The sequence below is a fragment of the Crocuta crocuta genome, unplaced genomic scaffold (assembly GCF_008692635.1).
Source record: "Crocuta crocuta isolate KB4526 unplaced genomic scaffold, BGI_CrCroc_1.0 scaffold149, whole genome shotgun sequence".
Lineage (NCBI taxonomy): Eukaryota > Metazoa > Chordata > Mammalia > Carnivora > Hyaenidae > Crocuta > Crocuta crocuta.
Window position 1 is genome coordinate 9,371,709 of NW_027551561.1, and position 26,638 is coordinate 9,398,346.

At 41.7% G+C, this 26,638-nt stretch overlaps 1 protein-coding gene across 6 annotated transcripts in view; it reads right to left on the bottom strand.

Moving 5' to 3' along the window:
• RFFL (ring finger and FYVE like domain containing E3 ubiquitin protein ligase) overlaps positions 1 to 19,209 on the bottom strand; it is a 58,946-nt gene extending 39,737 nt beyond the window's left edge. For 2 of the 6 annotated variants that reach the window (XM_077749902.1, XM_077749896.1), the window contains exon 1: positions 7,577 to 7,689. The gene's annotated coding sequence lies outside the window, so the exon portion shown is untranslated. Of the gene's footprint in view, positions 1 to 690; positions 703 to 752; positions 874 to 7,576; positions 7,690 to 14,180; positions 14,204 to 19,118 lie in introns of those variants that run through there. The other 4 variants (XM_077749897.1, XM_077749901.1, XM_077749899.1 and 1 more) reach the window with 4 other exon arrangements.
• Between the last annotated feature and the right edge of the window lie 7,429 nt (positions 19,210 to 26,638).

The following is a 26,638-nucleotide window of genomic DNA, read 5'->3' on the forward strand; positions in this document are numbered from 1 at the left end:
TTACCTTTGCCTCAGATTCCTCAACTGCAAAATGTGGACTTTATTTTTTTTATTTTTTTAATGTTTATTTATTTTTGAGACAGAGAATGCAAGGGGGTTGGGGCAGAGAGAGAGGGAGACACAGAATCCAAGGCAGGCTCTGAGCTGTCAGCGCAAAGCCTGACTGGAGCTCAAACCCACAAAACAGGAGATCAAGAGCCGAAGTCAGATACTCAACCAACTGAGCCACTCAGTCATCCCCCAAAATGTGTATTTTAATATATGAGAATTCAATATGAAAGAGCATCAAGCAGATGAGGGGAGGAGAAAAATAAGTAAGGTAATAAGGCTTTCAAGAAAAACAGACCTGGCTTCAAATTCCAGTTCTACCGCTTAACTAGCTGTGTGACCCCGGGCAAGTTAGTCTCCGGTCCTCGGTTTCTTGTCCGTAAAATGGGGAAATAGCATCACAGGGTTTTGAACAGGTTTAAAACAATGTACAAACTACTTGGCATGCTGAAGNCTGCCTCTTTTCTTTTCATCTCAAAAACTCCCCTTTATTCAGCAGACCAGGAGAGCACCATTTCTGACCACTAGTTAAAAAAAAATTAGCACATCTCCATTATATCTATATGTAATATAGGTGCCCCTACTGTGTTCTTTATAAAACATAATACTAAGAAGAAATTTCAAAGAGTAAGATAAAAATACTTTTTAAAACTTGGTTCTGGGACACCTGGGTGGCTCAGTAGGTTTTGTCCAACGTGGCTTACGTCATGATCTCACAGTTCTTGGGTTCAAGCCTGGTGTTGGGCTCTGTGCTGACAGCTCAGAGCCTGGAGCCTGCTTTGGATTCTGTGTGTGTGTCTCTCTCTTTGCTCCTCCTCCACTCACACTCTGCTTCTCTCTCAAAAATAAACAAACATTAAAAAAAAAAATTAAAAAACAAAACAAAACCTTAATTCTGATGTTTCCTTCCCATACCCCAAAGGAAGTTCTTATATACCTTAGAATCTGGAAATTCATTTTGGAGATCACTATGCTATTAGGCAAACTGTTTAAAAACAGAGATACGTAGAATAGACTTGGTATAGTTCCTAGCACAGGTACTGGCATAGAGTAGATGCTCAGTAAACATTGGTCCATTACAGTTTTTACAAATCTGCCTCCACACACATGCTACTCTGTGCAAGTTTGCACAAGTGAGCTCTCCGCTTACTTTCCCTTTCTCTTTGATTCCCCACTTCCTCAACAAAGAGTGAGGCAGTCTGCTTCACCTCCAGGTCACACACTCGCTTGTTAGCTCCACTATCACTTTACCGCAAAGCCCTTTCTCCAAAGTCACCAAAGATCTTCTGATGGCTGAATGAATGACTCTTTCCTAAGTCCTCCGTCTTCCTGACCTCCCTGCAGCACCATATACCAATGACCTACCCATGTTCTTCCTTCTGGCTCCTTCTTCCCCTTCAGTTTCCACTGAAAGTGCAGTAGCTGGACTTCTCTTTGACTTCTAAGACCAATCTTTCTCCCTTTCTGTCCTTGCTCCTCCTTTTTGCCCCCTAAGTATCCCCTAGGGCTCTGAACCTACCACTCAGCTTTTCCTTCTCTAGTGAATTCTACCGGGTCTTTTAAAACCTATCCTGAAAATATCCCATTCTCACTATATACATTGCCATATCCTGCCCTATGTACCATTATCTTTCTCAAGAACTAAGGCAAACACCGCCTGACCAGTCCCCTCTTTGCCACTCTCTTTGCTCCAGTACTCAGGATCACCTTTCATTAAAAACAAAAAGCAGGGGCGCCTGGGTGGCTTAGTCGGTTAAGCATCCGACTTTCGCTTAGGTCATGATCTCACGGTTCGTGGATTCGGGCCCCGTGTCAGGCTCTGTGCTGACTGCCAGCTCAGAGCCTGGAGCCTATTCCAGAGTCTGTATCTCCCTCTCTGTCTGACCCTCCCCTGCTGACGCAGTCTCTCTCTCTCTCTCCTAGAAATAAATAAAAATATTTAAAAAAACAAAAAACAAAAAGCATACTGCTACTCTCCTGTTTGAAAACCTTCAGTGATTTTCTCACCATGCCTTTTTTGACTCCCAGAGAGCCCACAAAGGCCTGTATGATGTGGGCCCTGCCTTCCTCTCCTACTCTGCCTCGCCCGCCACCGCTGCTCCACTCACCCATTCACCTCACTCTAATCCCCTGGTGGTCCTCCTTTCAGGTCCTCAAATAGAAAAGGACAATTTATTGCTCCCCAAGGTCTGCCCACTTGTGGTTCCTTTTCTGCCTGGAAACATTCTCTGTAGCTCTCTTCACCAAGCTGGCTCCTCCTCAGCAAGACTTGAGCTCACCTGCCCTGTCACTTCGGTGAGTCTGTGCTGGATGAATGGATTCCACAGACTTTAGTCAGATAACTCCCAAATCTAAATATCTGGAATCAGTCTCACCCTTAAGTGTCGACAACTGATTTCTAAACGCTTGCTAGGTATCTATACCTCAAATTTAGCACAGCAAGTACACTCAAACCAAACCCTTCATCTCTTCCCAAACCTGTTCCTCCCATCGTCTAGAATTACATGAGCAATTTAATCTACACCTCCACTTTGGAACCATGAATTTCCCAGTCATCTGCTCCACCTGTCCACAATTCTAATCACCCTTTAAAACTGAATTCAAATATCACTTCATTCATGCATGCATTCAATCAACCACTTATTCATTCAGCAAATACTTGCTGAGTGCCTTTTATGAGGCAGGTACTATGTTAGATACTGGAAAGCAAAGCAGACATATTTTTGTCTACTGGATATCAAATAATCACACAAATATTATAAATTGTAAAAACTATAAACAGAAAAATGTTACAAAGCAAAAAGGTGCTAGAAACTATGAGAAAAAACATGTGAGGTTTCAGAAAACATTCCTTTAATGATAGGCTGACTGAATGAGATATAATTTAGCCTAGGCAGACTAGGCTACCCTATGAGGGTACAGCATGACAGGCAGAGGGTTCAATCAGGTCTTGGAAGCAAGAGGAGACCAGCAGGCCTATCTTAGGCACCAACCATTCTGCCTTCTATGTTATACCCATCTGGATCAGTCTGTTCCCGTCCTCAAACCCCATCCTCATTTTACAGTTATCTGAAAGAAAGGACATAGACTGTCTCATATGTGCCAACACCCTCCAGGAGATACTGATTAACATGCCCAGGCCTAGGCCTTAAGAGGAGCAGGATATTGATGAATGAATGATGAGAGACCAAGAGAGTATCAAACCTCATGGAAGAGAACCAAGCTGTCTCAGCCAACAGCTAGCAGAGAGGCCCACAGATGTGAGTGAACCCATGTTGGATCCCCCAGTCGAATCAAATCACATGGAGCAAAGCAGTATGTCCTCCTTCCCTGAATTATAACTCACAGATGCATGAGCATAAAATGGCTGCCATTTGAAGCCACGAAAAGTTTTAGGGTGATTTGCTACATGGTATTAGAAAACTGAAATAGTCAGAAATTCAACACTCTCTTTTAGCAATCATTCAAATGTTTCCCAACTTTGATGATCAAGAAACTCTTCCTCATATTCATTACAATTACTCCTCCTTCCATTTAAGACCATTTCTTCTTAAATCTTTGAAGTACAGGAAGAACAATTAATTAAAATCCCCCTGGCAAAAACTATTCTTATACTTTAAGATGGTAATCAAGCCATCCCTTAGCTTTTCCTTATGTAGGCTAAAGTCATTCCTATTTTTAAAACTTACAATTATAGAACTTGTTTTAAACTTTTTAATCATTTTTATCCTCTCAAATATTGGGGCAATGCAGGCAGGGGGAAAATGATGACAAAATTGGATGTCACATGCCAGTATCTAACAGAGATTATTTCCTTGCCCTTATGGTTCATCTTGCCCTTGGTTCATCTTATTGGTTCAGTCAAATTCCACACAGTCCCAAACACGGCATGTTAGCACCACAAAAGTTACCACCCTACAAATGCAATCATCTGATGAAATTATTATGAAACTTACTCCACCTTGTACTGACTCCCTTCACTCATCAACCTGGTTTGACACTCCATTATTGAAATAGATTTTAACAAATTCTAGATATATGAAGCACAACAGAAAAGCTTGAGGTTGGAGTGAGCACACCATTAATTTCAGTCAAGGTCTCTAACCACAGTCAAGGCCTTTTTGTAGGTCAGGCAGGCTCTGGGTACCTCCTTCTACCTCAATGGTAAAACGGTCTTATAAAAGGCAAGATCTTTAGCACTTGCCTATTAAGCAAACTTTTCTGTAGAACCCAACAGGGTATATTTAACTACAAAGAGACAAACCAGTTGCTTAATGCAATGTAAAAACACGTTTTCTCTCTGAAGTCTCACATGAATGTAGGCTTCAATCTCAAAAGTAGCTTTATAATCACCGGTAAAATAGGGATAATAAACCCTACTCAAAACAGAGTATTGTAGGTGTCAAATAAAATGATACAAGGGAAATAATTTTGTAAAGTACTATAAAAATGTTAGGTGATATTGTGGAACTAAGTTTCAGCAAGCCCAATAAATCTTCAAATCAACTTTGAATGGTTACCTGATGGTTTCAGGTGACATGTATGGAATAGGCACCATGGGTTCAAGTTCATCAAATAAGAACTAAAAACATGCCACCTAATAAGAAAGCCTATGAATTTTCTAACCCTGCCAAGACTAATAAAGATGTTTGGACTAGTGGTTTGACCCTGGGAACCCACTTCAAACACTGATGGCATCAGGCTCTAGGCCAGGGAACAGGTTCAGTCAAGGAATTCAACAGTTTACTGGAAGAAACCAACAGTGCTGTGGAAGTCCAAATAAGGAGAAATAACTCTACTTAAGGAAGGCAGGGAAGGTTTCACATATGAAGTAAGTCTCCAGGGGAGGAGTACTTTGCTAGTCAGGGGGAGGTCACTAGGAAAACACACAGAGTCCTAGAAGAATGTGCAATAACCAGAGCCTGGGAAAATGAGAGAAGTTGGGAAGGGGTTGGACTGGAGAAAAATGACTGGGGGCAGGAAGGAGATGAGACAGGTAATAGTAACAGGTAGGATAGGGTCAAACTGTGAAGGACTTCACCTATCAAGCTAAGTTGGAAACAGGGAACCAATGGCACTCTGAAAATCTGAGAATGAAAAGATTTGATTTGCGCTTTTAGGATGATAACTTTGGCAACGATGTGGAGGCGACAGGAGCAGAGAAAGACCCATGGTGGTGGAGTGGCAAAAGCCCAGTCAAGAGTTGNAGCATGAGACTCTTGATCTTGGGGTTGTGAGTCTGAGCCCCACATTGGAGGTAGAGATTACTTTTTAAACAAAAAATAAAAGTCTTAAACAAAAAAGATTTGATAAGGGTCTCAATCACAAGTTATAAACTCAAATTCCTGGAGGCAAAGCAGGTAAAATGTGACATCTTTAGTATTTAACATCTAGGAGAATGGTTACCTATAATCTTTTTTAAATTCTTTTTTTAATGTTTATTCTTGAGAGAGAGACTGAACATGAGCAGGGGAGGGGCAGAGAGAGATGGGGAGAATCTGAAGCAGGCTCCAAGCTCTGAACTGTCAGTGCAGAGCCCAATGTGGGGCTCAAACTCATGAACTGTGAGATCATGACCTGAGCTGAAGTCGGACACATAACTGACAGCCACCCAGGCACCCAGTTACCTGTAATTCTTGAAGAGTACAGGCCCTGCCTGAAAGTATTTACACACAAAATTTTAAGCCATTGGGCTGATTAAACAAAATGTCTAGTTTCTGACCTCTGGCATAGTAACGCAATACAGTGGGAATGAAGAAAAGCCATACATCAATTTAATATAATCAAAAGGATTTAGCAACCATGGATTTAGCATATTTAGATGATGAGAGGCCTAAAAAGAATGAATAGGAAGATTTGGTAGACATAATTAACAGAGTTCAAACCTATAGCAATACAAGTAGATAACTGATACTAGGTAGCAGAGATAACATACGTAACAATTTAAGATGCCTTTCAAACACTGGTAGGTTTAGGGGCACCTGGGTGGCTTAGTTGGTTAAGCATCCAACTTTTGCTTAGGTCATGATCTCGCAGTTCATGGGTTCGAGCTCCGCGTTGGGCTCTGTGCTGACTGCCAGCTCAGAGCCTGGAGCCTATTTCAGAGTCTGCGTCTCCCTCTCTCTCTGACCCTCCCCTGCTCACCCAGTCTCTCTCTCTCTCCTAGAAATAAATAAAAAACATTAAAAAAAAAAAAAAAAACACTGGTAGGTTTGTCAAATTGGACAGAGTTTATCAAATTGGAAATAAGGATCTGAAGCTTGGGACAGACAGCTGGGTTGGGTAAGACACACTGAGGATAGCTGAATTTATTGCTGTATTTGAGATCCTTAGAGTAAAGGTGTGAGGAAGAATAGAAAGATACCCAAGATGAAGCCTTGGAGCATCTCAACATTTATAGGATAGTCCAAAGAGAATGCAAAGAAATAACAGAAGGACACTCTGGAAACTCAGAAGAGACAAGGCAGCCCCAAAGCCAAATGAAGAGAGTTGGGGGAGAGGGCACATGCCAAGCAGAGATTAAGTAAAGTGGAGGCTGAAGCCACAACACGGGGTTTGGTAATCTGGGGTTTACTTGGATTCTCCGGGAAAACATGAGCAAGGTAATGTGGGTAGAAGTTAAAATAACAAAGGGTTTGGTAAGAGGATCAGAGTTGAGGAAGTACAGTATAGGTTCTTCCTCATTCTACCCTCACTGAGAACCATGTGCCAAGTAATGTGGATATAAGTCTAACAAAACAGATGTTGATTCTTGATATACCTTAGGCTCAGACTAAATTCCGTGTTATCCTGAGTCTGAGTACCAGTCTTGGTGAATATGAAGAGATTTTGTGGAAGTGACTTCCAGGTTGAAGCCAGTAGCTAGGTTAAGTTGAGGCAGGATGTTTTAGAGATGGCTGGCTTGTGTAAAGGCCTTAAAGGGCTGAGGTAAAAGAGAATACGGGCCACTTAGGGGTAACTGTAAGGAAGAGAAGCAAACTTTGAGAGGGGCAACTGCCTAGCAGTGAGGCTGAAGACCTAAAACGGTTAGAAGTGAAGAGGAGAAGGGAGAGAGACTAGTAGTCTGAACATAATTAGGGATGAGGGGAGGTGCTTTATAGTACCTCAGAAATATGGAAACTCACTAATAGGACAGTGTTCCCTGTAATTCAATATTCCCAATGATTAGGTAGATAATAAAATACATTTGCTTTTCTCTCTTCCAGTTTAGTTTTGACTAAACTGCTTCTCACAAAACACAGGACAGAAACTACAAGACCAAAAGACAGATAAAGCTGTAAACCTGACTCGTCTGACTTCTCTAAAGTTTCCCTAATGGATCATCTAATTAGGTCTAAAAGCACATCCAGATCCCAAATGAAGTGAAACTTCTCCCTTCAGACCCCCTCCAAAGGGCTGAAGGACTGACTTTAAGACACCCAATTGCAAAGGCATTAACGAACTTCTGAGACAAAGGATTTGCCCAGTTCGTCCTGCAGCTCAGTCCGTCTAATGAAAATGAAACTAAGAGAAAACAGTCCGGGGTTACCTGATTTTGCCTGTTTCAAAACATTACCACAGCAGAGAGTAAGCTGCCTCCAGTTCCTGCCGCTGAGGTCCTTGGAGCCATTTCAGATGAGCTCATCTCAGGAACCAACAGCAGCAGCTTTCAGGCAGAGTGAATGGTGCCGCCTGGGGATGTATCTTTTTTGTAAGCGAGATTGCAACAGACCAGGCGGTTTACCCAGGGCAGTGCTGACTCACGCTAGGCAAAACTCCTCTTTCCCAAACAGCCCAGCCTGAGCCAACCACAATCAAGTGCAACCTAAAAAAGAAGGGGCGCCCCACTGTTTCTTTGTTTGTTTGTTTTAAATCGAGTGCAGATTACTAGGAGCAAGTTCCTCATTGTCCTCCTGCTGGTTGCTCAGCTGCCTCTGGAGCCCTTACCTGGAAGGCTCCAGTGGTCACTTTCTGAAATTTCATTTGAGAATAGCCTGGGGCTCAGGGAAGCAAGATTACAGAAGGTAGCAGGTTCACAGCCTTGAAGATTTCCCCAGAGAGGCTGATAAAGAAGTTACTTTGCATTTACAAATTAGAACATCTGGGTCAGAGGACTCAGGAACTTGCCCAGTCATCCCTAGCTGGTCAAATCATCAGAGTGAATTTTTGTCAGCTTTGACCAGGCTCACTGTTTTTCTCCCCCACCCCCCACTAGTCCTTCTCTGGCCTCTCTATTTCCTTAGACAACTCAAAAATCTCGAATTAAAACAGAAATAACTGAAGGCTTTTTTGTTTAACCAGCTGCCACACACAGCTACATTATCTACCATCACACCTACCAGATGCTTAAGGAACACAGGAATCTATGGAAACTGTATTACCGCTTGCATTTAAAAGAAAAACTCCTAAATCTAGGTCGATTCTCATTTATTGGCCAACTTATTAAAAAATCAATTCTCGAATGACTGGTTCATCAACAGCTATTAATTATTATTGAATTTACCCTGACCAGCTAGAATGGGCTTTGGTGCTATACCAAGAAAACAAAAGGTTAAGCCCTTGCTTTCTGTGTTTTCTCATTTGATAAGAAAGAAACTAGATTTTGTATCAGATCCTTCTGTTCCCAGCTCAAAATTTGCCATAGTCATCAGCTCTTCCTTAGCATCGGCATTCAAGGCTACTATACCTAGCCTTGTCCATCTTTCAAGGTAGATCCCACATGGTATGAACTCTAGATATAGTTACCAATCCAGCCTGTCATGCAGTAAATACTATTAGGTTAATTAAATTGTACGTGCAGACCGTCAGATTTGGGGTTTAAACCCCAAACTATGCTACTTAATTCTATTCCTTTTCAAGGGTCTAGTTAAAAAAAACTTATTTATCCAACTTGCTTAATTCCCCTTAATTACATTATTCCAGTAGGACAGCCACACTGAGCTTTTATAAAATGTTCTCTCTTTTATTTCCTCCCTTTCAGTGTTTTCCTTTTCAGAAAATAGAAAGAAGTTTTCCTACAGTATGTGTTAATTAGTTCTTTTCAAATGATAAAAGTGTTTCACAGCAGCTGACAACCATTATCTCTTGGACCACATTTTAAAACATATTCCTGTAGATGATGATAACAATATTCTGGTATAGAGGAACTCTCAAAGTTCGTACAGTAATGGACAAATATGAAACAGTATTGTTAGAAGCTTCTGGCTCATTCTATATTAGTAACTTTAAAAACGGAAGAGAAAATTTAGATGGTACTATACCCAGGAAGTAAATGTAAATTATATAAATAGCAANGCAGGAGAATCTCCTCATTCTCCTAAAATAAACACCATTAGCAGGTGAGAATAACTATGGCAGATTATCATTTCCTGGTTTGGGGTTCTGTACAGTTCCAATCAGTTTCCCCAAAATATAACCATACATACCCATCCCAGTTCCTTCTTTTAGACTGGAAAGGCTGAGGATTACAGAGTTAGGGCTTTCCAAATATGCTAAATCTGAACAAATGGCTTCAGACACTTGAAGTTTTATGAAGTTATACGAAAACTAGGAGTATGTGAGTTTATATGAGAAATAAGAAAAATAATTGTGGCTTTGTACTTATTAAATTCTCTCAATCCACTGTCTTAAAACTCAGACAAGTCGGGGCGCCTGGGTGGCTTAGTCGGTTGAGCGTCCGACTTTCGCTTGGGTCATGATCTCGCGGTTCNTGTGAAATTTGCACACACTGTTTTTCTTGAACAGGAATATGAAATGCCATTTATAGGCCACATTTGTTTGTTTGTTTTCTGCAAGAGATTATCACATTATAAAACAGTAAGCAGGTGTCAAAGAAAAAAAAAATTCACCTCTCTAGATTCTGTCATCTTCCAAATCCATAGAGAATTACCAAATACATACAAAAAGATACGGGAGGATACAACATCAGGGAGGGAACTGCAATGGGAGCTCAAGGAGGTATTTTTAGTTTCATGAGAACCGGAATGTTTTTGTTTTAACAAGGAACACATATTCAAATATTGGTAATTTAAAACTGGGTTAAATGTTTTACCATTTACTAATCTCTTCCCTTTCTCACTTTTTCATCTTACCATCTCCCTTTTACCTACTTCCCCCTCTCCAATACATTTATTCTTTTCAACAAAATTAATCTTATTTATGTCCATATCCTTTCTCTTATGGAGAAGAGGTTGAATTGATAAACCCAAGTGTCCAGAAACCAGTGGCTGCCTCACCTTCTTGAGAATTAGGGTCACTGCCAAATTCTTATCTTTGGAGTTCTAGGATTTTCTAATCTTTTTTCTTTTTTTTTTTTTAAACTAGAGTACCTCCTCTTCAAAAAAGACAAATGAGCGTCAACCAAACATCTATCATCTCATAAATCACAGAAATTAAACATGAAAAATAAGTAAATTTTAGGATACTCAAGAATCCATTCTAGGTACTTATGAATCCACAGGGGTGCCTACTGAAAATAATTCTTTCCCATCCACTCCCTCAGACATTCTGGATTAGCACAAGTGGAGAGGCCCCAGAATCAGTTTTTTTTTTTTTAATGTTTTATTTATTTCTAGGAGAGAGAGAGACAGCGTGAGCAGGGGAGGGTCAGAGAGAGAGGGAGTCACAGACTGAAACAGGCTCCAGGCTCTGAGCTGGCAGTCAGCACAGAGCCCGACGCGGGGCTCGAACCCACGAACCGCGAGATCATGACCTAAGCAAAAGTCGGACGCTTAACCGACTAAGCCACCCAGGCGCCCCCAGGATCAGAATTTTCAATAAGCATCTTCCACACCCACTTGATTCTGATGCAGATGTGCCTCAGATATTTTGAGAGACCAGTCATATAACTATGTTCCCTGAGCACTGCTCACAATAAAAAGTTTCGTTTCAAAGACCACCAAAATGAGCCACAGTCTCTGTGAGTACGCCACAGACATGAGTCCCCCGACCCACAAGAATCGCCAAGAGGATAACAACTGAACTGTATTTATTTTGTCAAGTGGACCATTATTTTCTTCAAGCCTCCAGAGACAATTATCCTAACTACTCTTAAGGATTCTGTCACCCACAGTTGTTATACTGAGACACTTTCACACCTGGGATGCAGTACAAGGGGCTTAATGGAATTTTTACGGCTGTAAAGATTAAAGTTCACTTGACTCAACAGGATAGTCAAATAAAACAAAGGATAAAACCTCCCAAAAGGCACAGGTTGAAAGCAGAGCCTCTTGACTTCCTGATGAGGCAGTTTTGCCCAGAAATTCAAACCATGGGATGCTATCTAGCTCATATGTCTTGAGAGTACCCAAATGCCAACTTATCACCACAGCATCAGCCAATGCAGGCTGAAGCACAAACCTCCTGTATAAAATGGCCTCTCCTGGGAAACAGAAACTGTCGCCATGCTGGGGATCATTCCATCTCGGGGCCAGAAGGACCAAGCAGTCTAACGAGCCACTTTCACGTTCAGGTGTAGGAACCTGCTTCACAGCACTTTGCTGCAAAACAACCTCCCAGCCCCCTCCAAGCTGTGTGAGGGCACGTGATGGGAGTCTGTCCCTGCTGGTAGTGACCAGAATCTGTTCTATAATGTAATTGTGGGCATCTGATTATCCACTGTGGTGTAATAGTTCAGAAAGGTATCCAATATCAAGGGTACAGCAACTGCCTACCTCGGCACAGTGAAATACTAGATCCCTAAATGTCAGGGAATTGAAAAAGTAGCAAGGCTGTGGGAAAAGGAAGACTCAAAAGCTGACAGGACACAATCAGAGGCCCTAATAACAAGATGGAAGGAAAGGAAGTCAGCAGCATGACCAAACTGCTATCCTGAGCAGCTCACTTTTGAAACCTAGGAATCATTTGATAGTGTAATTTTCTTTACACAACTATTAATTCATTTTTTTTCCTGAGCTGCTAATACAGAAGAAGGGCAGGGACAGGCCCTTGTCCTCCAACTCCATCACGTAAACAACTCCCATAGCTTCATAATGAAGTGACTAGTAGGCTCATGTCCTATAGTGTCCCCAGTAACCACTGTCTCAGAACAAAGATTCTGTGATTCAACTCTGAAGATTTCCTGAATTCACCATTCTTTACTGTGTACACCTCTGGATTCTTTCTCCTCCTCAAATATATCCACACACACTCTCTTTTTCTCTCTACTCCCTGCCTCCCATAAGTCAAACTTTCTAGCTTTTCACTTTGGTTTCCACTAAAAATGCCACAAGATTTAAGTTAGCTTCTCACAGGTGCCTGAGTCCAGGGGGCCTCTGTTGACATGTGTCTCATCTGGATGGGTGATTTCTAGCCAAGTAGATAAAACTACCCATTCACCTACAGTCAATCTTCAAACTGGTTTATGGAGGCTATGGAAATAAAAGAGTACCGCTGCACAGCTTGAATGTCCCATCAAGGTAATCAAAATAATGGAAGAGAGACGGTAGACAGGAGAGATTTCAAAATAAAGACTGAACTGTGCATTTCAGTAGCACTTAAGAAAACACTCCATCTGACTAAGCACCTGATGAGTAGACTAATACCCCAAGGACTGTACATTCTCCATAGATTATTGTGCTCACAGTTCTTGCTTGCCTCGAGGTTCATAAAATCAAACTTGCATTACTTATAATAAAGTGGATAGATTCCAACATCCGGAATTCTGCTGATTTCCTTGCAAATAAAGCTACAACCTTATTTCAACCCAAACTCATGTAATGAAGAATAAAATATATTTTGTTTAGGTCTTTCAAAGGTATCTCTCATGCTTTCTCTCCTGCCTTTTATAAGAGAACAAAAAAGGGTTTAGAGAAAGAACACAACACTATCCCAAGCTGAAGCACTTTAAAAGCAAATCAAGGGAAAATTCCCATAATACACTCTCCAATGAAAACAAAAAAAAAAGCATTAAGACAACAGCAGGTGGGGACCACACACACACACACACACACACACACACAACACACACACACACAGAATACACATATGTATACACATAGAGTGAAAAAAGATACAAAACACATATAGTTCAAAAGTTTAGAACCACTTCATAGTAGTTACTTCTGGTATGGATGGGTTTACCTTGTGCTTTACATGTACACTTTTGTGCTATTTTAGTATTTTTAAATGAGCGATGTAAGCTAGAGTATTACCAGAAGTAGGGTACCTAAGATCACCTGACAAAATGAAACTATGTGAAAAAGTTGGTAGGGGCACTGTAAAACCAATTTTCAGCACATTTAAGGCTCTATTTGTTGAGGCAAATTTCTAAAGAATTAACCAGAAATCATAGTTTGGGGACGGCACTATCTGTTCACCATCACTGGCAGCGCTGTGTCAGAAGTGGTGGTGTGCTAGGTACTGCCGGGTAAAGGGAAGTGGCTTGTGCTCACAGTTTTTGCATCCCCCACAGTGATTTTCGATTGCTCTTCCTTCTTTCATGGAAACCATGGCAGGGAGATGAAAGAGCAAGTCAACAGACCACTGAACACTGTGCTGAGGCAGAGCCACACAGTAGGCTAACACCATGCAGCTCAAAAATCTTTTCTCTTCGTCAAATCGGCTTTACTAAGTTATCTAATGAACTTAAAAGCCAGATACACCACCTACTAGAAAAGCTAAAATTAAAAAATGGTGACAATACCAAATGCTGGCAAGGATGCAGACAAATAGCATTATTTTTTAATGTTAACTTATTTTTGAAAGAGACAGAACACAAGCGCAGGGAGGCAGGCGCAGAAAGGGAGACAGATCTGAAGCAGGCTCTGTGCTGACAGCTCAGTCTGGAGCCTGTTTCGGATTCTGTGTCTCCCTCTCTCTCTGCCCCTCCCCTGCTCGTGCGCGCGCTCTCTCAAAAGTAAATAAACATTAATAAATGAATGAATGTATGAATGAATGAATGAGGAGCATCTGGGTGCCTCAGTCAGTTAAACGTCTGATTTTGGCTGAGGTCATGATCTTGTGGTCTATGGGTTTGAGCCCCACATGGGGCTCTGTACTGACAGCTTTGGAGCCTGGAGCCCGTTTCAGATTCTGTGTCTCCCTCTCTCTCTGTCCCTTGCATGTGCACACTTTCTCTCTCTCAAAAATAAATAAAACGCTTTAAAAAATTATTAATTAAAAAATAAAATAAAATAAAATAAACATATACTCACCGTCGGACTCAGCAATTGTACTCCTGAGCACTTCATCCAGAGAAATTAAAACCTGTGTCCACAAAACACCTGTACACAAATGTTTGTGACAGCTTTATTTATATTCCTAAAACTGGAAACAACCAAAATGCCCTTCAATAGGTGAATGGTTAAAAAAACAAACAAACAAAAAAAAAAAAAAACCTGTGGTATATCCACACCACAGAATACTACTTCTCAATAATAAGGAATGAACTACCTCAACACACAACTTGCATGGAAGGCATCGTGCTAAGTGAAAAATGCCAATCTCAGAAGGTCACATATTGTCGTGAATCCATTTCCATAACATTTCAGAAATGACAAAATTATACAGAGAACAGATCGCTGGTTGCCAAGGATTAGGGATGATGTGACTATAAAAGTGCAATTACTCATTCAACTGTCCAATCACTACGGGGAACCCAGAAAGCTTTGTAAAGCAAAGCACATTTCTTATATTTTGCAGTTCCTACCATGCCAGAAAAAAAGAAAGAAGATTCTCTAAGCATGGATCAGTTGCTGGCCCAAGCACCTGAGATACATTTCAGGCATTACCTGTGCCCCATCCCTCCCTGCATTTCCATCTGAGTTCCCCCAGAGCCATGAGTAATGAGTCAAAAGGCAGAAGCAACCCACACAAAGCGAACTCTGCTGTAGTGTCAGCTCAGCACTCAGCCAAAAGTGTCCTGCTGGAAATCAAAAGCATCTGAACACTGCAGCAGTAAGACCAAGAAATTGTGAAAGACGTGGTTACCAGGCAGGGCACCTCACATGTGACAGGCTCCTTACTACAAATAGCTTTTCTTACAAAAGTCTCAGGAGCATTTTCCAAAAATGTGAGAGAGAGATTAGCAGGAAAAATGTAAATGATGCTGCTTCTGTGATTCTTCAGGCCGGTGCTCACAGGGTCTCATGTGTAGGGGAAAAGAGACATGTGTCTCAAACCCAGATAGCAAAGTTTTACTTACTTTAAAAAAATTTTTTAATGTTTTATTTATTTCTGAGAGAGAGAGAGAGAGAGAGAGGGGCAGCGTGAGCAGGGGAGGGTCAGAGAGAGAGGGAGACACAGAATCTGAAACAGTCTCCAGGCTCTGAGCTAGCTGTCAGCACAGAGCCCAACGCAGGGCTAGAACCCACAAACCATGAGATCATGACCTGAGCCGAAGTTGGACGCTTAACCGACTGAGCCACCCAGGCGCCCCTCAAAGTTTTACTTTCTATACTGATTGGGACTTCCTCCTGAAAATGGCCTATCACCATTTATTCCACCATCACTTACAACAGGAGGCCTGAACGTCTGCATGTCTTATGTAGAAGGCAATTTACTGAGAAGGCCTACTGACAAACAGGAAGCCAGTGCCCCCACCAGAAGAACAATAAATGAGAAATGAAACGCCACCAATAAATCCTCTTCTAAGCCAATGCTTTAGCTGTTTAGCCAAATGTGCTTTTAAGGGTGACTGGGTTTATACAACAAATACAATTACAGGGGCACCTGGGTGGCTCAGCTGGTTGAGCATTCGACTTTTGATTTCACCTCAGGTCATGATCTCGTGGTTCATGGGTTTGAGCCCCGTGCTGGGCTCTGCGCCAACAGTGCGGAGCCTGCTTGGGATTCTCTCTCCGTGCCTACCCCACTTGCTCGCTCTCTCTCAAAACAAATAAATAAAATTTTAAAAATACAATTTTAATGTTAGAATTAGGAATAAACTAAAACTAGTAAAATAAGTAACAAGTGTTGTTAAAGTCTTTTGTTTTTTTTTTTTTTTAAGAGAGAGAGAACCAGAAGGGGAGGGGGCAGAGGGAGGGAGGGAGAAGGAGAGACAGAGAATCTTAAGCAGGCTCCATGCTCAACGCAGATCCCCAAGTGGGGCCTGGGATCATAACCTGAGCCAAAATCAAGAGTCAAACACTCAACTAACTGAGCCACCCCAGGCCTCCGCTAATATTCTTTTTAAATCACATTCCACACAAGGAGGCCCATGTATAAAAAAATTTCAAAGCCCATCACTATATGAACTGGAACCTACTTCTGAAGACATACTCTGAAAAGTAATGGTAACAGATGGCCAGTGGCCTATGAGGCCACTATAGCCTGGCAGCTAAAAGCTCGGACCTCACAGCCAGAAGGGTTCAAACACTGTGTGGCCTTGCGCCCATAGCTTAACGTCTCTGTGCAGCGTTTTCACATCTGTGGAACAGGGAATCTAGTACCCACGCTTCATAAAACTGTTGGGAAGACAAAATAAATTCATACAGTAAAGTCCCTGCACATGGCAAGTACACAGGGAGTGTTGGTAATTTTTACACAGGTGAAATAGGGCACAGAGACAAGTATCACACGGCAAAAGAAATGAAAAAAAAAAAGTCTTTTCATCAGACTTACACCAAATTCTCTCATACTTTTATTAGACAAGAATAAGCCTTCCTCTGACGCCCACCAAAGAATGCATACAATACCATTCAGAAAAAAAAATATCCTTTTACACAATGGAATAAAATAAATCCTGTTGAGTATGCCTAATGCTTCCCAAACTCTCATGGGCAAAATATAATTTCAATAGGAAAGGGGACTGTTTTGTCGAGACAGTTTTATAACATCCTTCACCAAACAAACGGTCAAAGTGCAAATTCAAGGCTTCACACAGCAGGCACAGCCTTTCAGAAACAGCTGTATCCCCACACTCATGTTCCCCATCCTTCTTTCCTAATCAAGGTTATAAAAACCAAAGTCCTCTGTAGGCTGGCCCACTGCCTGACAACATGCTATCCTACTGAACAGTCAGTAACTAGGAGAGAAAGGCCCAGGGAGTCAACATTCTCTTTACAGCCCTACCCCCCACTCCGCCCCAGTCAGAAAGATGGGAGTTTGTTCGAGAGTCACTTAAAACGTTTTGACTTGAATAATCTAGACACAATGCCATACCTTCCTCCATTTCTAGGTTTCCCAACTAATCTGGGAACAGCCAAGCCGTTTTGGAATCAGAAACATAAACTGTTTCCAAAAGTGTTCAACCATGCTTGTCCAAAGGCCCCAACAGAGCTGGTAATTTAGACAGCTGTGCTAGGAGCCACAGAAGCTGCATTTTCTAACTAGTCTCGCTCCTGAACAATTGAAACTTTCTCCAGTGCAAAGTCCAGACACAGGGAGCAGTGTTCCTTGAAAACAACCAAACAGTTTCATTTCTGTTTAACCACCAAAATAACAGCTCCAATAATCTATCAAGTTTGACATTTTATCCAACTAAGCAATTAAACCAGGATGCAAAGCCCACAGAGATTTTTCCCCCCTGCTCCATATCTACATTCATTGTGACATTACAGCAACACAAACTAGTAATATTTGTTCCTAGGCTACTTACAAAAGGCTTCTAAAAAAGCAAACGCAACTTTAGTGCCTCAAAAAAACTGCACACTCCCACATTTTATTTTCTGTCTTCCACTTTTAAGCAGCTTTTAGTAACTGTGAGTAACTTTACTCACAGTAAGGCCAAGAGGTTGAAAACTCCTTTTTAGTGGTTAGCCAAAAGAGGTAAAATATCCCTCCTGATACAAATACCCCTCCAGGGGCGCCTAGGTGGCTTAGTCGGTTAAGCGTCCGACTTTCGCTTAGGTCATGATCTCACGGTTCGTGGGTTCAAGCCCCGCATCGGGCTCTGTGCTGACTGCCAGCTCAGAGCCTGGAGCCTGTTTCAGAGTCTGTCACTCCCTCTCTCTGACCCTTCCCTGCTCACGCTGTCTCTCTCTCTCTCCTAGAAATAAATAAAACATTAAAAAAAAAAAAATACCCCTCCAAATCCAAGTTCTACTGCCTCATTCTTAAGCATAATAAAGGTAAGTATCTCTTGCCTAATCTCCAAGTAGTAAAATTGTGATTCTGATCTAGCAAATCACCAGGCGATGGAACTTCTCTCCCCAAGTAGGAATGGGAGCTTTGGCTGTTTCATGTACAGGTAGCAAGGAAGAAAATGATTATCAATGTCCTCAGAACTACCCAGAACAATGCTATTCAAAGTGCCTTAAATTCCTCTTCTGCAAAATAAAGGCAGAATTTCCCAACATCATCATCATCATCATCATCACTATCATCATCATTAATCTTAAACAGACTCCATGCTCAGTGAGGAGCCCATTGCAGGGCTTGATCCATGACCCTGGGATCATGACCTGAGCAGAAATCAAGGTCATGATCCTTGGTCCTTGACCAACTGAGTCACCCAGGTGCCTCAGAACTCTTGGATTTTCTGCAATCCCTCCCAAATAAAACCAGTGACTTATTTTTATGTTTGTGTTGTTTCTAAAAAGATGAGACAAGGAGGATTTCAGGCTGTAGTTTATGAACTTTTCCAAAAGTAACAGTGCAGGTATGGACAGCCTGTATTTCAAATAAAAACCAATTTAAATATAATTGTCAGTGTATTTTCATTTTCAGGATCAGTTTTAGTACTACAAGAAACATGTTGATATGCTATATGAATTATCTTTTTTAATGCTTATTTATTTTGATGGGGGGTTGAGTAGAAAGAGAGAGAGAGAGAGAGCACACGTACACGTGATCAGGAGATTGGTAGAGAATCCCAAGCGGGCTCCACGCTGTCAGCACAGAGCCCAACACAGCACTCAATTTCACAAACCCAACCCATGAGATTATGACCTGATCCAAAATCAAGAGTTGGACACTTAACTGAGCCACCCAGGTGTCCTTCAAAAATGATATCACATAAAGTTTAGGAATCTGATGAATATCATCTGGAGGTGAAGTGTCAGAATTACTATCATTTTTATGTCCCCTATTAACTGGCTGGCTCACTGTCCCTGTTCAACAAGTTGCTAGTCTGCAATTGTGTCAAAAATCCAGTTAGGAAGCACCTAACTAGATGAGACCAGTGGGCAAGGGGGGAGATGGTTCAGAGTTACCTGGAGTGCTGGGTCCAACTCTATGGTGAGGGTAGTAAGGAAGGTGGAGTGGCCTTTGTCAAGCTCTCTGGGAACATTCTGGCATCCCTTGTTCCACCCATTCCATAGCAAACACTGGCTAAGGCAAACTTCAGCTTGCACTCAGAATGATTAAGCAAATTCTTCCAACTGTAAATAAAATGACCAAGAATAGTACCTGAAATCTAGTCATGCCCAAAAGGTAGAAACAAAAGTAGACAAATAGAGAAATTGAAAGACTAAAAATTTCCCACTGTGGGCTGAGAAGGTCCTAGCATCTGCAATTATTCCTCCCACTGCCTTCCAACTGTACAAAATCTTAGCCCCTAACTCTCCCTCTTCCAAAAAATCCCAAATGCCCAAACAATGGCTGCTAATTAGCAAAAACAATTCCCCCCTCTTCCTAGAACCACCCTTGACTAAAGATTCCTCAAACTAGCTGAACTTCAGCTGACCTGCTCCTGCTAGAGCAAGCTCTAGAAACACTCTGCTCTCTTTCTCCAAAATAGAATGCTCCTTTTGTCCGGCATTTTCAAATAAAGCCTTATGCTCCGGTGAATCTTCTTCCACACCACGTAAAATAATAATTTAACATGGTCAAGAGGAGGTATAATTAATTAATTGGTGGTGGACCCACTGACTCAGGATCTAGGGAAGGTTGGAAGCAGACACAGGATGACGTTCGGCTATTTCTCAGGCAGATGTCTTAAATATTATAGTGGGGGGAAAAGGTAAGATTCACAGAAGATGATGGAGAGACAACACACTTCTATATATTTTGGAATTGAATCTTTTTTTTTGTTTGTTTGCCTGCATGCATGCGATCTGGACTGAGACTGGAAAGATTTTCCAAAGCAAATGAGAAGAGTGGAACATGAAGATGAGGTGGGAGAGAAGGATGATACATTTACTTAAGAAAAGCTTTTTTTTTTTCAAGTCTTTTAACATAATCCAGCAGTTGCAAATAAACAATGGTACTGATTACTAACGAATTGCATTTAACCACTCAGAGGCCAGCAGAGCCTCCGGTTGGCCTCACTTCCTGTAAGTTTCAGGATGACTAGGCAGCATTCTTTCAAGAGGATCAAGGCAGTTAAAATGTTTTCAGCAATCAGACTGGCTCCTGGTAGTTCAAATGGGGATGAGCTTCCCCTACTTTTAGAACTGGACTGGGGGAAACAAACAGCTGTCCCAGGGTTGTCCCTCCACAACCCAGAGACAATGAGATCGGGTCTTTATATGAGCTTCCAGAAGGCCTGAGCATGTTAAACTGGGAGATGGGGGCCTAGCTCGCAGCACCAGAGAGGGGCAGCTTTGAAAAGTCAAGTAACACTTGCTGTACAAAATTTTTTTAAAAGTTCAAATTCAGCACGAGGGGTAGCTGCTGAAAAAGGCTGCTGAGATTGCAAGAAGGTTTTGCTTATCTTTTTACAGGAGAGGACAATGGAGAAATTACCAGACCAAGGTCACTTTCCATTAAAAAAAAAAAAAAAAAAGGCTGGAAGCCTTTAACAGAGCTCAAAACCTGTGTAGAGTCACGACTCCATGAAATCAGCAGCCTGGTGAGAATCTCTCCAAGAATCCTGTAGGAAATGAAGTGTGGATTAGAGTAATTAAATGTAAAGTCTCCTCAACAGCAACTTCTGTTCCTGAACACTAGAGCCATTTCTGTGAAACGTATCATAGGAAAATTGCAAAGAGGATTTGCCAGACAGCTCACCCTCTCCACTTTCACATCAGGTCTGCAAACGCTATGATCTGAGGAACAGAGCGGTGATTTGGGGAGGGCATTAAATAATATACCTTATCAGAGAACACCACTCCACTCTCCAGTCTTTGCAAAAGTCCACATGCCCACGTAAGTGTAATATACTTAGGGGTTTCAAAAATTACACACATTTCCTCAAAAGAGATGTAGGGAAAAAAATATAATCACGGGGTAAAGGCCAAACATTGTCTCTTCTGAATGCTTAAATAGCCAATTATGTGCCTTAATACATTAATTCTATGGAGAGAAAGAAGACTATTACAGGAAAGTTGAATAAGACATCTTAAAAAATGTACCCTGGGGCCTAAGTCCATTCAACTGACAGTAAAATCACCCCCTCAAAAAAGCAGTTTTATGCAACATCTAGTATTTTAATTTCCCAGCTGCCAAGAGAAATATATAAGGAGCAGAAATTAAACTAATTATGTCAGCAGTGCAGTGAACAAAACTTTAATTGTATTACACACTAGTTAGACATTTGCTGAACAATACAAAGGCCCTTAAGGGTAGAAACTTCTTTAGAATATAAATGATTCCCAATCAAATGACAAAAATTAGTCTGTTTGGGCAATAAACAGATTCAAGACTTAGATACAAACTTTCAACCAACATCACAATTCAACATAAAAAATAAATATATGGAATAAGAAACAAATCTCAAAAATGGCTTTAAATCACTCTCTGATTTACATATGCTGTATCATTAATAGGTCCTTTAAGCCAGTATTGTACTCATCAGCTTTTTTAACATCCTGCCCACAAAAGGGCCTATTCATTTAGCTGGGAGACAGGTGTTAGCAACCAGCGACCTCTCTTTCAGTCTGGAGTTTCAGGGGCCTGGCCTGTGATTATTGGGGCATGATTGGCAAGTCGAAAGGAAGGGCACTTTGAAAGGGAGGAGAGAGGGAAAGAGAAACAAAAGAGACCAGAAGGGTGAAAGGGAGATGAGGAAAGACATAGATGTCAGCTGCTACTTAACAGGGCCACCCTTACAGCCTCCTAGACTGACGCGAGTGCCCACGCTACCACCCAGATAGACGGATACATACGGCTGAATGTGGATGTCATTAATTCATTTCTGCAAACAGTAACTCTGGATGTATGCCTACACTCCTCTCATTCTAAAAACATTTTTGAGTGTCCTCTGACTCATTCTCCTTTACCCATATCATCCAGTTCCTAACTTTAGTCCTCATTCTTTCAGAGACTCTCTAAAAGAGCTGACAGAGTAGATATTCCTGGAAAGAGATACAGAGAAGGCCAGATTTAGAAAGACATCTTAAGCCTCTGGAATAAAAATCCTAGCAGAAAGCAGAAGTGAACATTCATGGAATTGCCTGCAATGTATAAAGAATGTATTTTCTCTCTTTTAATCCATGGAACAATCCCACCAGGTATTATTTTCATCTTGGGGATGAAGAAAATGAAGCTGACAAATATTAAGGAACGTGTCTGAAGTAGCGAGGCCAGGAGGTGGAAGAAATGGGATTCAAAACCAGGTCTGTTTGTTTCCTCAACTGTTAGACTTTTCCCAAGTTTAATTCCCTAACATGTTGAGTGCCCCAATTCTGTTTTAATTGGGATGGTCCTGTACTTAGGCAACTAAGCTTCCTTCCATGAACTCAGCAAAGGACCCGTGACTAAATTTTATTGACTATTAAACCTCCATTATTTTCAATAAAGCGCTTTGGCTATGAAGCAGCGAAACATCTGGCAAGTTGGCTTTATTTTTAAATCCTACATGCGGAGAATTCCCAGGCATCCCTCCTATCCAACACTGATCATAACTAGATTTGACTACCGATTCAGACCTCCAGTCGTTTCCACATTATCATTCATTTGTCCACTCAGGAAATAAAGGAGGCTACTTTCACCAACCCTCCCTCGTGACTCCTGATAGATAATACGGCGGAGAGGGGTGGAGGGGTGCTCTCTGTAGAGTAATTTACATAAAAGTTATAAAAGCTCTTTGTTATCTGTCATGACTAGGAAATGGGCTATTCTAGCAAATCAAACATCCTGGATACCATAATGATGCTTTTAAAAGGACTATCATTTATAAAGAATTTCAAAGCAACGCAACAGCGGTTCCTAAACCTGGCTGCATATCAGAATCGCTTTGGGGACCTTTTTGGAAATACAGGCCAGGGTGGTTTTTAAAATGTAGATTCTTAGTGCACCTGGGTGGCTCTGTCGGTTAAGCTTCCGACTTCGGCTCAAGTCTTGATCTCACAACTCAGGTCATGATCTTACAGTTTGGGAGTTTGAGCCCCCCATCGGGCTCTGTGCTGACAGCTCAGAGCCTAGAGCCTGCTTCGGATTTTGTGTCTCCCTCTCTCTCTGCCCCTTATATTCTGTGTCTCTCAAAAATAAAATAAACATTTTCAAAAATTTCTTAATAAATAAATAAAATGTAGATTCTTGGTCTTCACTTTTCCACTCAATCAAACCTCCAGGAGGCGGGGCTGGGAAATCTGTATTTTTAAAGAACTCCTTAGTGACTCAGCTGCAAACTGCAGCTTTCAAGGAACCGCTGCCTTTTGGGAACTCCTTGCAATAAAACACACTAAAAAGCCTGAAGGCTGCACTGAATACAATGTGACCTTTTTTTGCTGATTCAGGAAGACTTGGGGATCTCCCAAAGGCTCTGGCTCATCATTCACTACTCGTCACTAGTCACTATACTGGCAAAACCAGAAAGGAAAGGTTAAGATTTCATATTGGTACAAAGCTGGAAAAACCAGCTTTGGTTTTCCTATCAGATTCAAAAGGCTGATTTTCCCCCAGAGGAAACATAGATTTTATGCTTGCTTTGAAAAAGGAAAATGCTTAAGATCATGCAGTAGGATTCTCTTAACCAACTGTTTGGCTCCAATTCAGAACGTTAACAGGCCCAAATGTATCAAAAATGGGGAACATTCAACCTGCACAAGGGAAAGCAAAGAAACTTCATGACCATCTTAATTAAGAGAAAGGAAGATAATGGATTTAAACTAAGAATGGCATTATAGGATTAGATAAAACCACTGTCCTGACCACGGCAACTGATAAATCCTGGAAACTGGGAGAGCTGAGGCCTAGGATTCCTTCCTATGTGGGATGGCTTTCATTTGAGATGTAAAAGAATATCTTATTAAAAGTCCTATTTAAAACACTGTTGATAATATAAAGTCACGATACAAGAAAATGACCAAACCGTTTCCCTATTGTAGGAATGGGAGTTCATGTGTTTGCATATAAAAAGATATTCCTTGTGTGTCAACTGTACTTCAATTAAAAAAGATTTTTAAAAAAGGTAATAAGAAAATATTGTCCTTATAATTGCCAAAATCTTTCTGACATAAACACAAGTCACCACTACCAATAACCAGTAACCAAACAAAAATAATAGCCAGGAATCATTACCAAACAATAATAATGATAAAGCACCTAGTCCCTGGAGACTTCACCAATAGCAATCGAAACTATGTATTCTCATTAAACTCTAAATTACAACTTAGCTCTGTATTGCAGAGGTAAGGAGATTCTAAAGGTGCATAGGTTAAAACTTTCATCCCAAAACATAAACGCTACAGTCAGTACAAGTTTGACATAAAAAATCTCTAGGGGCACCTGGGTGGCTCAGTCCATTGAGTGACTGACTCTTGATTTCGACTCAGGTCAGGATCTTGAGGATCATGGGTTCTGGCTGCGCGTGGAGCTCAAGGCGGAGAGTGCGGAACCTGCTTGAGATTCTCTCTCTCTCTCTCTCTCTCTCTCTCTGTCCCTCCCCTGCTCGTGGGCATAGCACTCTTTCTCAAAATAAACATTTTCTTTAAGTCTCTAATCTACCATTAAAACAATAGCAGTATTAAAGATTCTATGGTAAGAATAAGACATCAAGGTAGAATTTGTCCCCCTAACACTCTTTAGGTGTCTGTAGGTTTCCAGAAAGTTCTAGGCACAATACTCTTACCTATGAGTGTGTGTGGCTATATTAAACATCACAATGAACATGTGCTTAGAGAAGAAACTGTGCCCTTCTCTGTTATTGTGGTTTTGTCTTTTCTAAATGCTGGTAATTGATAATGCTTTTTCCACTGCTATCTTAAGAGGCCTTAAAGATGCATTCTTATTAGATGGTGCTAACCAGTTAGTTATGTCAACCCCTTGGCCATGAGAAAGATTAAAAACAAATTAATTTCTAATCTGAGAACAGCTTTTTGTACATATTTTAGCAAATGGTTAAATTAAGTCAATTTAGAGGATTTAAAACCCTTGATCCCAAAGTAAACAGGCCGAGTGACAGCTCTCGACCTCTACCCGAGCAATTTGAAAAGTTTTTAGTGGGTTGATGTTCGCAATTAGATAACAGACATTAAAGTGTGGGGGTGTCTCCTAGATTACATGGGCATTTCCTTCAAGCACAATCAAGTTATTATATAGCCCTGCCACATCAATCTGCAATTGTTACACAACTTCCAAACTTAAGAAAATGACACCTCTAAATCAACTGTAATTTATGAACTGTACTCTGAAGTCCAGAATTAGGAAATATGCCATAATGTTTCAGAAATACTTGCCATCATCTACTTCCTTGAATATGAAAAAGAATGCAATCGGGAAAACAGGATAAAGAAGTTAATCAAACCTGAAATGCCCTGAACAGAAAGCACCCCTGTAGCTCCCAACCCTGGAACTCTGTATAGGAACTCAGCCCAGCACCATGCCCCTGCCTACTCCCATTCCTAAAAAAAACGGCTCAATAAATGGGACAGCTTTGGTCACATTGCAGTAACCTGAACTGTCACTGAGAAAATCACAAGGCTCCCCAGACAGCTGCAGCAACAGGAGTGACAGGAAGTCTTCCCTGTCCTCCAAACCACCTGTAAAAGGGGATGAACAAGGAACTTAACTGCTTTCTAGAAGGCCTCATGCACCTGTGGATGTTGGCTAATTAGGTCACCGTGGCCTTTGGCCACGGTGCAAAGGGATGGTAGTAGGTAAAGCCCTATTTTCCAAGCTAATAGAAATTCCTCCCTGCGGTAGACTGGGAGGAGCTTGATACACCCTTCCTTGATTACACAAGCAGTTTTTTCCCACTAGAATAAATGACAGGCCAACAAAAAGGATTAAATATGCTGTTGTTTATACCTTCTGCCAGCCCAAAATCAGGTTCTGAGCAGACAGATGCCTGCCATGCTCTTACTCCCCTGGTCTAGCCATACTTCCCTATGCCTGGGGGAAATGTCTCAGAGGCAGCCCGCTGCAGAGAGGCTCCACTTCCCTCTCCGTCTTGTCCATTGACGACCTCACACACCACCTCAAACGAACAGAGGACAAATTCCTAAAGCGGGACGGGGTTGGGGGGGACCACATTCCCAAACTTCACCAAGCCTCCAAACTCCAGCCGCCTCTTTCCAAGAGGCCCGAACGGCTCCTCCACCGGGAAGCAGGGACAAGCTCGCTTAAGGGGCACCAGGCCGCCGCGTACCTGACTCAGTTTCCTCTGTCGTAAAGCGGCATCTTTCCCCCACAAACCAACTGAACCTGCCGGTTTGTAAGGCGTTTGGGGATACTTGAAAAGACCCGTCTCCTGTTACTGCCCCCACAGGTGAAATGCTTTCTTTGAAGGGACTTTTACTGGGACAGGTGCGAGCTGCCCCGGATGCGGAGACTTCCAGAGAAGCAGGGAGAGTCCCAGGCCGCGCCCCGCACGGAGGAGGCGCCTCCAGACCACCGCCCAGCGAGAGCC